The 14,477-nt window shown below is 23.8% G+C and overlaps 1 protein-coding gene across 1 annotated transcript in view; it reads left to right on the top strand.

Annotated features, from left to right (window-relative positions):
- The window catches only part of LOC127289755 (uncharacterized), a 51,476-nt gene that overhangs the window by 26,312 nt on the left and 10,687 nt on the right, over nt 1–14,477 (top strand). The window lies entirely within an intron of this gene.

Here is a 14,477-nt window from a genome sequence, read left to right as displayed (position 1 = left end):
CTTCCTATATCTCTATTAAATGCTTTATATATATTTGCCATATGAATAGAAAAGCAATAGGGCAAATAATTTATATATATAAGACCGCACGAAAGTGTAAGTTGACTTTAATCCTGATTTAAGCTAATCGTAATCTAGTGAATTGCAGGTGTTTAAATTGAGAAATAAAATAAACCAAAAATTTTGTTTTTCAATTTTTTTGTTTAAATATTTTGTTCATCAAAATTTTTTCAACTTGATTTTATTTTTCAAAATTAAAATGTACTGCTTTTCTGTGGGTAAAATTATTTAAACAAAAAGTTTCCTGAGACCATGTCTAAAACATTTTGCAAGATTTTCTTTTTGTTTTCAGATATGCAATGAACCAAAAAAAAAAAAATTTTAAACGATCAAACTAAATATAAATAAATTTGTTTATAAAAAATTAATATTTTTTTAAAATAAAATTTATAATATAAATTTAATTTAAAAAATTAATTTAAAAAATTAAATACAATCGCAAGTAAAATTGCACAAATGTTATATTATCAATAATATAAAATATATAATTAACCTTTCTTAAATAGAAATTATAAAAAATAGTTAAACCTACAAACTTATATATTTCAATGGTCAACAAAAATTATTGTAATTTGTTTTTGGATGTTATTCTTCATTTTTTTTTAAAAAGTGAATTATAAACAAAAATTAAATGTTAATTTAAAAATAATTTAGATAATTTTTTTAATAATTACCTAATTTCAGTAATTTAGTATTCATTATTTATTAAATCATTATATTTGTGATGAGTTAATTTGTAAACTAATTTTGTTTTATGTAAATTGAATTGAATGTTAATTTATTTATATTTAATATAATAATTAATAAATTAAATAATTAAATAGTTAATTGCATAATTATGTATATACATTATAATTATTTTATAAATATTTTTATTTTTACTGATCTGTTTTTATATATTTTAAAAACTTTGGTTTTATAATAAACATATTTTTATATTTATTTTTTGATTTTTTTAAAATAATAATTTGCAATATATATTATAAGAAGGAATGAAAATTCTTTGTGTTTTCGATTTTATATATAATAAAATATTAATTAGTTAGTTGACTAATTTAATTAATATTTAATTTGTGTTGGCTTACTAAAAATTTCAGACACTTTTTCTTAAGTATACCAAAAAAATTATTACCTGGAGTGAAACTTATCTCTGTTACAGTTAAAGCTTTCTTTTCGTATACAATAAATTACAAAACTGCCAGTACTCGGCCAGTACTGAACCAGTAGTGGTTACCAATACTGACGCCAATACTGGGTGCCAGTACTGCGCCAGTACTGCACCATTAGTAAATTTTTGATTGGGAAAAGTCAGTTACCTAAAAAAAAATTCTTTTTTTTTGTGAAAAATATTTTTTTTTTTAAACACTATTTTCTATTATTTTCTATTTTACCATTCTTTTTTTTAAATTATAAAATTTGAATTTTAAAATTCTTTCCTATAAAGACATTGAAGTTTAGAGAAAAATCAATTGTTCTTTAATTTAATTCAAAACAATTATCCAAGCGATCATTTGAAATTCTATCGTTGTTTGAAACTTGATAAAATTTTCTCGTAAGAATTTAAAATCAAGTATTGTCTTCGTTGGTACATTTATATTGTACAATGGAGACAACTGTATAGCGGTATTATACTCACAATTCGTTTGATATAGATTTAAAAAAAAAAAAAAAAAAAAAATTGACAAAAAAAAATAGAAACAAACAAACAATGACAAATTTTTTACACGAAACGTTTTTGTGATATCGGACATGAAACATAAGGGAATTTTGATAAGATCTATTTAGAACGTTTATTTACATTGACACTTTCACTATATACTGTGTAATACAAGAGACGATATTTTAAAGAACAAATTCTATCTACTGATTCCATATAGTCATTTAAATTATTAATTAATTTTTCCGATTTTTAAGATATTTAATTGAATGAAAATTGGATTCGGATAATATGATATCGAATATAATTTTATTTTAAAGAAACATTTTAATTTTTAGTAGAAATTATGATTTTTATTTTGCAAATTATAATTTCTTTGCAAATTATAATTCTTTCTGAAAATTTAATTCTTTTTTTGCAAATATTAATTTTGTTTCTAGTTTCTTTTTAAAATTTTGTGTTTATCATTCCATAAATGTTGTTTTTAAATTCATTTATTAGTTTAGATGATATTGTAAATAAGCGTCACTTTTATTTCATTTATTTTCCTTGTTTTCAAAAAAATATTAATACTTTCCTTTTTTTCATTTTCCTTATTAAATTAAAAATACAAAATTCTGCTTCAATGTACTTATAAACTTTTGATAACTTCAAAATAAATTTTTTTTCGTAAATATTATTTTTATTATTATTATTATTATTATTATTATTATTATTATTGTACTTTGCAAGAGAATTTAAAATTTGTATACCAAAAAAAAATCTCATCTAAAACAGCAAAATTTTTGCTATTCTAGTAAAAACCTTTTGCTATTGTAAATATTTTTTTTCCGTGTTTGAAATATTTTGGAAAAAATTGACTTTTTTTTGGGGGAGTGGGGAGGAATAGATTATATTTTAAATTTTGAAAGTTTCTTTTTTAAAACCCTCTTGGAATAATTTAAATGTAACGAAATTCTTAAAATAGATTTAAGATTATAGTAGGTCAGGTTTTGATCTTAGGAAATAATTATAAAATTTCACTCTCTCATTACACATTCAGATACTTATTGCATTCAGGTCAAGTAGCTATTAATAAAAACGATCATTCGTTATATTTTTGCGACTGCAATTCGTCAAGAGTCATCGATAGGTAATTATCCAACTTGAAATGCCAAAGGGCTATCTTTGTGCATTTGATAACGGGTATACATATTTATATATATATATATGTGTGTGTGTGATATAATATTCCACGATTAGAAATTTCGATGGCGCAAGAAAGAAGCGTATATAAATTATATTATAAATGCGTGATGATGATTATGATAATCTTAGAGAGAAAAAAAAAAAAAAATTATAAAACTAATATGAACCAATACCAATGAACTCAATAATAATAATAATTATTATTATTAATGCCAAGTTGGTTTGATCGTAAAATTGAGGTCATTAAAAATCATCAAAAAAGAAATTATTCTGCTATATAGTATAGTCTTCGTATCTCACTTGTTGAAAGATTGTTCAGGTTACTTGGGCATAAACCTGTTGTATTTATACAGCCGCGTGGCATAATTTTATAAAACGCAGACGTGTTTTATTTCTTGACGTGTATTCTTATATTTGACTTGAGAAAAACTTGTTTGTAAAATATGTTTTAATTTTTAAAATTATTTTTAAATATTCTTGAAAGATATTATTATAATCATTTATCGTTTCTTTATTTTTTTCAATATTATTAATACGATTCTTGAAATTTTTATCATTTTTTTTTATGGTAATTAAAAAAAAAAATTTCTTTTCTAAAAAGAAAATTCTTTTCAAAAATTAGATTATTGAATTTTTTTTTTTTTAAAGTTGCATTCTAGGCGGAGATAAACGGGCAGGTATTATTGATCCATTTAACCCCTTGTATCGAAACCAGCTATTTCGAATATAACTAGATAATGATCTATGATCTACGACCTAGATCATTTATCGAGATCGATTCTAGTCTCGCTTCGATGACTTTTGATAAGTTTATTCTATCGATATGCATTATTCTTATACCTTCGAGCAACCTACATATATATATATATATATATATATATCTGTGTTTATTTTATAATATTTGCCCGTAGTCTATTTTTCGATTAAGTGGTTCGATCGTTAACATAAATCATATAATGGCCCAATATTGTAAGCCATTATTTTGTTAATTATTATAATGTCTCAAGTGTGGGAAAATTGTCAATTGCTATAGTTTAGTTTTTTAATAGTACTTTTAAAATCTAAATATTTATAATATAAAATATTAATATTAAAGAAAGTTTTTTTTTTTTTTGGTTAAATCTCTGGTATTTTTTATAACCAATTGCCAGCAGCATATTTTTCTTATTAACTATTAAAGTAGCAAATACGTAGAAAATGAATGAAAGTCTCTTGATGGAAAAAAATAATAAAAAAAAAAAAAAAATTCTAAACATAGTACATTAATGGATGACTCTTCATTTTCTATAAAGATATGATTGAATTCCAAGTGATTTAATATTTCTGACACATCTTAAGAATATTTTCTCTCTCTCTCTCTCTCATTTTATAAGACAAACATAAATTTTCAAACTGGAAATAACATTGATTGTTGCCGTTTACATAATTGCTGGGGTTATAATTATCATAATAAAATAGTATAGATTATTGCTGATTATTTTTCTCATATACCCGCTAGGTTTGAGAGAAAAGAATATCTATGCGCGCGGCACATGACTGACCTTAGATCAATGGTGTTTTGTATTAAAAAAAAAAAAAATAATAATAAATAATAAAAAATACAGGTGTACGTGTTTATGATTTTGCCGTTAGGTTTATACACTTCGTTCTTTAATACAAATTGTAAATTGCGACTGTTAGAAATATTTACTTCAAATAATTTGTCTTCCAATAGAGAAAAATCATTGGAGTTTATAACTCACGAACTTTCATTGCATTTTATGAACTTTTTACTCAATGAATTATATTCTCACCATATAATATTTATTTATTTAATCTAGATAAAATAATTTTTTTTTTTATTTGAAAAACAATTTAAGAATAATTAATATTTAATAATAAATAATTAATAGGTTTAAATTATTAATTTTCAGAAGTTGTACTCTCTAAATCTGAATTAGTAAAAAAGTTTACTAATTTGAATTAGTGACACACTTTTTGCTTTTCAATTAGTAAAATTTTACTAATCATTAGTAACTTTTACTAACAATTAGTAAAATTTTACTAATTATTAGTATTTTTTACTAACAATTAGTAAAATTTTACTAATTAAGAAGCAAAAAGTGAGTCACTAATTCAAATTAGTAAACTTTTTTACTAATTCAGATTTAGAGAGTAAAAAAAATTGATTTCTACTCTCTAAATCTGAATTAGTAGTTTTTCTACTAATGAAAAAATGCGAATTCGTTTATCAATTGAATTAGTAACTCTTTTTTTTAGTAAAAAACTACTAAATTCATGGAGTAAATTGTATTTTTTACTATTTTAAATTAGTAAACCGATTTACTCCATGAATTAGTAGTTTTCTACTCTCTAAATCTGTGTTAGTAAAAGTGTTTACTAATTTGAATTAGTGACTCACTTTTTGCTTCTGAATTAGTAAAATTTTACTAATTATTAGTAACTTTTACTAACAATTAACTAATTCAGAAGCAAAAAGTGAGTCACTAATTCAAATTAGTAAATATTTTTACTAATTCAGATTTAGAGAGTACCAGCAATTAGTAGTTTTCTACTAAAAAAAAAGAGTCAAAACTGTTACTAATTCAATTGGTAAACGAATCCGCACTATTTTTATTAGTAGAAAAAACTATTAATTCAGATTTTAGAGAGTAATTTGTAATTAGGCCAAAGGTTATTTTTTGGTATTTAAAAATATGTTATTAAAAAAAAGGGGCAGTTTTTCGAAACGCATTTATGTTTTCGTTCATAAATGCGGTTATATATTTGACAGTCTGATGAATGAAGAAATTAAGTGCAGACGAAAGGAACCTTTAGTTTTAATATATTTACATGAATATAGAGAAGGTGAACAACCTTTTAAAACTGGGTTATTCTTTGATACAATATCAATTTTCGTTTATTATTTCAAAACGAATACAATACAATAAATAAAATAAAGAAAAAAAAAAATTGTTTTTGAAAATAATTATTTAATGCGTGAACTGTAAACGAATTTTGTTAATCGATTTAAAAGTTATCTTATACCTTATATGATCCAGCGTCGAAAGGTTATAGAAGCAAAATGTTGAATATATTGACAAACTACTTTGTAATTCGATACAGTGTCATCCGAGTTGAAACGCAGTAATTTAATATCAGATTTGCAATATGTCCTAATGTTATATATATATTATTGCTCCGTATAAGTATAAACTTGCAATAAGAATATAATTTTATTTTTTTGTTTTTTTTTTTTTTTAAATGAAATAAAATTATTTATTCTATTTTTTATACATTAAAATTTAATGCGCGGTTTACTTTAAATATTCATTTAAACTATGAATAAAAAGGAAAGTTGCGAAAATTATGCGCGAATATAAGAAGAGGGGCTTTCGAACATTTTCTCGATGACCAATCTGATCTTGTGAAGATCATTACTCGGCAAGATCGTCTTGCTACTTTCCATTTAATCGTAATGCATGTTTATGTCGGTTATAAAGAAGGCACTACACATATATATATATATTTGTGTTACACATATACAAATGTATTTTATTCAATGGGCTTTTATGTGTTCATTTAAGTCATTATCGTGTCTGAATCTATCTTCTCCGCATTCAGAAAATTTTTCTCTATTAACATTCGAAAAAAAAGAAAAAAAAACCTTAATGGTAATACGTAATTTCCGTGCTGCAATTATGCAACATGGAAAAAAATTTTTTGATATACGAACAAAAGAAAAGAGGGACAGAAAATTATTCATCTTGTAAATTAAATTTTTCTTTGAAACTTAGTTGCATAATTTTTTGTAACATTTTTTTTTTTGGATTTTAATTGTTTTATGTATAAAGAAAAATAGGGATTATATTTGAAAATGCCTTTTAAATTATTAGTTTTTGTTTTCCTTTTTGATTATATGAGAAGCAGTATATATATATATATATGCTATATAGTAATGGAATTAATTTTGATGTTCGACATTTTTTAAAAAATCGATCGTCCTTTTCTCGCCGCCACGATGCTTTTTATGGACGGGTCTAACGAGGTCCCTGCTGTCATTTAAGATTTACAATTTACATAATCGGATGGACAACGACATTCCACGTGGACGGAACACGTGGAGAAAGAAAATGAGCTATAAGTCGAGAAAGAGAGTGAGAGAGAAAGAGAAAGAGAGAGAGATTGAAATGGAGAGACAGCGACTGGGTAGAAATTTATTAATTGTGCATCCAAGCGACTTGTGTTTTATATGCGCGGCTCCATAATATCTCGGGGTATATTTTAAGACACTAGAGAGAGAGAGAGAGAGAGCGAGAGAGAGACCTGAATTATCGACAAGGTTTTATACTTAATAATACAGCGATTTTTTTTTTATTTTTTTTATAGTAAAAGACAAAACACTTCCTTTGGATGCATTTTTGCTCTAAATTCATAATTTATTTAAAAAATTTTACAATATACAATTTTATTTATAAATATTATAAATTATAAATAATAATTTATTAAAAAATTTATTTTATATTGTTTTATTAAAATTTTTTTATATATCTAAATTTAAACCAGAAAATTAAAAGGCATTAAAATATAAGCTGCAACAATTCTTATTTTAATCCATTTTGGTATTAAATTAAGTAAAATTGGATTAAAATATAAGAAGCGTTGCAGCTTATTTTAATTGCCTTTTAATTTTCTGTGAAATTACTCTCTAAATCTGAATTAGTAAAAATGTTTACTAATTTGAATTAGTGACTCACTTTTTGCTTCTGAATTAGTAAAATTTTACTAATCATTAGTTAAATTTTACTAACAATTAGTAAAATTTAACTAATTCTAAAGCAAAAAGTGAGTTACTAATTTAAATTAGTAAACATTTTTACTAATTCAGATTTAGAGAGTAGCGAGAATTCGTTTACTAATTTGAAATTAGTAAATTAGTATAAATTTTCTACTAATTTGAATTAGCTAACAAATTATCATTAATTTAAATTTAAAGAATTCTATCGTTTTGTGCCATTTTAATAATTTTTTTTCTTCTATAAATATCACATGGTACGTAATCCTAATGCGTGACTATTTATTTTTAAATATGTTTCGACTGTATTTTTGCTGATATCGTGTATTTAGAAAAATTAATAGTTTTCTATATTGAATTTACAATATATATATATTGAGAGAAGGAGAGTTTATATGTAAATTATATATTAGAGGACATCGGGAATTTTTTTTATTATTATTATTATTATTATTATTATTATTATTATTATTATTATTATTATTATTATTATTATTATTATTGAAATCAGTATATCAGCTATATGAGATCGAGTTCCCAGCGTAATGTCGACAACCGTGATGAAATCGATCGCGAACTCGGTCATTGGACCCAATGACCACCTGTGGAAAACAGTAAAGTGTTCAGACACACCCTGTCCTTTACGAGACTCGAATCTATACAGTCCTGATGTCAGGTCCTTGTGCCCTATATATATATATACTTGCCATTTTTTCTATCAAGTCTCATTCCATTGATCCTCTTAGGTTACACACTATTTAACAAAGTGAGCGCAAGACAATAACAAGACTCACCATGTAATTGCATCATATATATCTTTTGTCATTTTCGATCTGATAAGAAAAACCTATTAGGGAGCAAAGCTATTGTTTATATATGTTTATAATTATATTTGATTTTTTTTTTTTTTTGTTGATGAAATCAGTATTTGTTTCAAAAATTATTTTATAAACTATTTCAATTGAAATATTAATTAATTTTTAAAAATTTCTAAATTAGATTAACTAATTAATAATTTAAATAATAATTTAATACTAAATTTATATTATATATTATTATTATTTATATTGGTAATAATTAACAATAATGATATAAATAATAATGTAATTTTTTTATTCTTTTATTTAGTGAAAAAATTTTATTTAATGAATTTTTTTTTTTTTTTTTTTTACTGAGAATGAAAAAAAGATAAATATAAATAATTAATTATGAAAAACATTATATGAGGATGTGGAATAAAGAGATTATTACATTCAGTTTGGCTTGAGTTAATTTAAAAATAATCATGTCTCGAAGCATTCTAGTAGAATATAATATATAGTCTGAATTTAGTATTTTATTTAATTCAATCACGTTGTTCCGTTATATCAAAATAATATGTTTCGCATATCGGTTGACTTTAAGTTTGTTTCGATATTATTATGTTTTGCCTGTTTGTCCTTTTTTTTCTCTTCTCTATTAATTTTTGAGGAATTTTAATAATCGACTCTGTAATTTTGCATTAGTAATAAAAAAAAAAAAAACTAAAAATTTTAACTAACTAGAATTAGGTTAATTTTTACACTAGAGAAGTGGGGAAAAACATTTTTTTTTTACTAATAAAATTAAAATATAATTCATAGCGAAAAGTGATTTTACTAATTCTTTATAGAAAATTTTATCAAAAAAAGTAAAAATATATAATAGTACAATTTGGTTTTTTTTTCGTGACAATTAGTTGATAACATTCTAAATGTTTGCTTGTTACGTAAATAATTTGCATAAGATATCTAGGTATTTTTGTCAAAGGTATTATTTTTAGAATTTTTCTTTATTGAAATTATCGTGCGAAAAAAAATATATAAAAGGTAAATGAACTACACAAAATTTATGAAAAAATTTGCAAGAAAATAGTTTAAAGAAAATTTCTTTAAATTATATATATATATTTTTTTTGAACTTTTAATGAAATTAAAATAATAATTAATCCATATTTTATAATTGTGTACTGACGAAAAACAAATGAAAAAAAAAATACACGCAACTTGTATAATATAAACAAGGATTGACGAGTGCCAACTTATCACTAACAGGACACCATTAAAGTGTCGTAAAAAACTTGCTTTAAATTTTATATCCTTTCACTTTTTTTTTCCAAACTAATAACCTTAATTTAAAAGATCTCTTTATTTACGCAAGTCGCAATCTTCATTGTACATATATATATATATATATGCAAAGAAAAATATTTTTAATATAAACTAATAATAAAACTCAAGGAGAAAAAAAATGCTTATCTGTTTTATCTCTCAATCAATGTCAAAAGTTGAAAAAAATATAGTAAATTTTTTTTTTTTAAATTTACCTAAATTCCATATAGTAATTAGAAAAGAAAAAGAGAGGAGTGAATTTTCTTTTCTAGCATATAGGAATGAAGTACCTGATTCTCTTGGTAATCGATCTACGATCCAGAGCACGATCTCATCGGCGCTTTGAAATCCTAGTGAAACACATTCATGTTGGATTCCAGACATCGATATAAATAAATATATATATATACGATTTGATCGAAAATAGCGATCAGGATTCCAAACGAATCTTGTTGTTTTTCTTGTGTGTTTAAGACTTTCAGTCATCTCGTCTAGAATTTCTCCAACTTGCTATAGAGAAAATTTTTCTCTCTCTCTCTCTCTTTATAGCTGTCCTATTACTTCCATATTGGCTGTTAATTGATTAAGACAATTAAGACAACCTTGTACCGTCTAAATCGTTGTTTTTGGAGAGTTCTTTTCATTCCATTACTATTTTTAATTAGCCACTTTTAATTACTTTAAACTTTTAAATTGACTTTAATTCCGTATTTGAAATCACAAATTGATGAATTAGAATTACATGTTCATATTTCTGCAGATAGTTTTATGTTAGTCAATCTTTTTCTCTCTTAATTTTAAAAAACATCTTGGAATTAATTTTATCCAAGTTTTGTTTTTTTTTTGTCAGCATCTGCGTAATTGATTTTCAATTATTTCTGTCGCCTATGCGTTCTTTCTTTTCCCTTTTTAAATTTTGTAATTAAATATTGTTCCATTGAAAATGGTTGTTTTTAAAAGTGTATTTTTTTATTATTTTTTTTTCCATCAGTTTGTTAATAAAAAAACTATGTGAGATTAATAAGAAAATTAAAAAATCGGCTAGTAGATAGAATTTATTTATTTTTGCCAAAAAAAAACAATTTTAAGTAGTTCTCAAAGAATAAAAAATAACAATTACAAAAGTCGTCTGACTAAAATTGTATTTTACTACTGATAAAAAAATTTCAAAATTTGTCAGGTCTGACTGAAATCGACTATTTCTACTGATTCCAAATTTAAAATAACTGAAATATACTGATTCCTACTAATGACAAAGTTAAAATTTCTAGAAAAAAATGTCTGACTGAAACTGACTTTTACTACTGATTTTGAATTCACAAGAAAACTGAAATTTATTAATTACTACTAATGATAAAGTGATGGTTTCTGAAAAAAATTTTGTCTGACTAAAATTGTCTTTTACTACTGATAAAAATTTACAAAACTTGACAGGTCTGACTAAAATCGACTTTTACTACTGATTTCGAATTCACAATCACTATAAAATTTATTAATTACTACCAATGACAAAGTGAAAGTTCCTAAAAATGCTTTGTCTGACTAAAATGATTTCTACTACTGATTTAAAAAAACCAAATATCTCTGGTCTGACTGAAACTGACTTTTACTACTGATAAAAATTTACAAAACTTGACACGTCTGACTAAAATCGACTTTTACTACTGATTTCGAATTCACAATCACTATAAAATTTATTAATTACTACCAATGACAAAGTTCCTAAAAATGTTTTGTCTGTCTAAAATGATTTCTACTACTGATTTAAAAAAAAACAAAAATTTCCCTGGTCTGATTAAAACTGACTTTTACTACTGATTGTAAAATTTACAAGAACTTGCTGAGTGTGACTAAATCTAAATGTTACTACTAATGCGTGAAAAATTTGATGTCTGACTAACACTGGTTTTTACTACTGATACAAAAACTTGTACATGTCTGACCGTGACTGACTTTTACTACTGAATTTAAAAAAAAATATTTTTCATTTCTAATTTTTTTCAATTAATTCAAAAGTAAAAAAATAACTCTTTTTAAATTATGACCGCAAAATGTATATTAAAATTAAAGAATTTTTTTGCCAAGTATTTTGTTATTCGCATTGAATTTCCATATAGCGAGATTGTGAAGTTGTTCTTCAATCATTTGTGCTGTGAATTTAATTGAGCACCTAAAGGATTTCTTTAGGCTTTAAGTAAACGATTTTTATCTCTCTTTTCTTTCTTTCTGAAGGTAATAAATGATTTTCCAACTTCCTCGCTTCTTTCTCTCTTTCATTCTTTCATTCTTAATTGGAACATGTTTCCATCTCATTTTAACTCGACAGTTTATATATATATATATATATATATATATATATATATATACAGTTGACCGAAGAGAACCTTGCATCAGGATAACCCGCTGTGATTGAGTAATTCGAGTCCAGTCTGTCTCGCGATCGTCTGTCGAAACCTAGTGACGGGGAATCTAATAACAGGGATCTCGGGCAGTCTTAAGAAACGAGAGATGAAGTTAATTATCGCTTATGTATAGATCTTGTGCCAGCCTCTTCGTAAATTACTTTAGAGTGCTTCTCTTCTCGTACAACTCACGGATTAATTATGGATACAGAACTTTTTTTTTTTTTGCAAGAATACATATATATACTGTTTTTATTTATAAATATTTGTATCTAGACTAATACACTCTAAACGAACTTTAATAAAAGAAATAAAATATTCATTGATTTTTTTTAATATAATCGAAATGTGGGACTTTTTTAATTTCCTTATATTTAAAATGTTTGTATATCTTCTGGATCGACATATTTATAGTGGTACAATTAAAATAGATTTGTATATTTTAAATTTATTTTATTGATCTATATATGATAATAGTTTCGTTGATTGCAATTTTAGTTGCGGTTGTTAAAAAAAAAAATTCTGAATTCTAATTAAAAATGATCAAGTTTATTTATATCGCCAATTAAAAATTTTTAATCATAAAATTTTGTTTACGGAAATATTATATTTATATTGAGTAGATATTTGTTTCTTTTTTTTAACTTGTTGACGAAATCGCTGATTTTTTTTTTCTTTTGCAAAATTATTTAAATTGACTTTAATTGATTTTTTAAGCTTTCAATAAAGGTAATTAAATTATAATATTTATTGACTTGTGTTTCAAGTATAAATATCCATGCTATATGTAAAATATATTTTGAAATTTTTGATTTTATTCTTAAAAAATTAATCCAAATAATAATTGAGAAATATTTTTTTATATAAAACAAAATAAAAAGAAATAACAGGAAATTAATTAATCTTCATTTAGACAAGAGAGATATATTTGAAAAAAATTTTGGCTGCTAAAATATATTGTTGATAATTATCAAATAATTTTTATCGTATATCATATAAGATTATGTTCTTCCTGTCAGTTATTTTTTTCTATTTTTATATAAATTGGCTGATGATAATAGAATGCTTTTATCATAAATTTCGTAATGGAATTTATTATTAATTTTTGTTAAACTTGAAACAATTTTGGATTATAATTTATGTTAAAATTAATTTTCTTTATGTAATTTTTTTTTTCGATGGTATGTTTCTTGAATTGTTATTGGTTCGTATATATATATATGTGTGTGTATATGCGAGAGAAGCAATCGCGGTTTAAGATCATTCGAACCGGTTCCCTATTCTTTAATATTGCGAAAATGTCGGTGCCCGATTGGAAATCAATTGGGGCCGTGGATCCGTGATAGTCGTGACTGCGGCAATCGCGGCTTGTGGAAAAGATCGAGATCAGCTGGCCAAACACAGAATATATATATATATATATATATATGCATATACATTCGCTTTGTAAATTTCACATAATATATATATATTTTTTTTTTCAAAATATATACAGAAGCATCTGTACATTTAAAGATAAATTAAGGTCATTCTTTGAATTCACATATATAGAGAGATTTTATCAACCAAAAATTACCAATTTCATACGAAATATACAAACACGCGCGATTCAATCTTACTTCATATACATCCTGGAATTTTTGTTCCACTGTATAAGCAGTGAAATTTCACGTATTTCATTATAACGAAAAATTTTTATTTCATTTCTAATTTTAAAATAGAAAATTGTTATTAATTAATTAATTTGAATTTTCTTGAGAGTAAATAATTTGTTCTGCAGAGAAATTTTTTATTTAAACCAAATATGCATTTGAAATTAAATGAAAAATTTGTCTCAGAGCTAGATATCTATTTGTTTTAATTAAAATATTAATTAAGTAATTAATTTATTAATTCATTAATTAATTTTCTATAGAAAAGTAAATATTAATTTACAGATATATTTTTTTTATTCTCAATTTTGTAAAAATATAAAATTTAAAGTTTGTATTCAAAAAGTTTAAGTGGATTTTGAATATTTAAAAAAAAAATCGTTTTTCTGAGATATTTATTTCTTAATGATGTTGATAAACGTAGAAATCTGTTTGATCATCGTCTATCAACCAGTAACTACCGCCACGGAAAGTGTTGCAACCTTCTTATTCTTTCAACAAAGTTGCTTCGTCGATATAGAAGTTACCTGTAAATAAATTTTTCCCACGACTAATTGAAGCCAATTTTTTTTAAAAATATTTCAAAATAAAAGTATTGAAAAATAATTTCGTAAA

The sequence above is a fragment of the Leptopilina boulardi genome, unplaced genomic scaffold (genome assembly GCF_019393585.1).
Source record: "Leptopilina boulardi isolate dan_hultmark-lab unplaced genomic scaffold, ZJU_Lbou_2.1 LbouV2_51, whole genome shotgun sequence".
In the NCBI taxonomy this organism is placed as follows: Eukaryota; Metazoa; Arthropoda; class Insecta; order Hymenoptera; family Figitidae; genus Leptopilina; species Leptopilina boulardi.
This window is presented reverse-complemented; position numbering and strand designations above follow the sequence as displayed.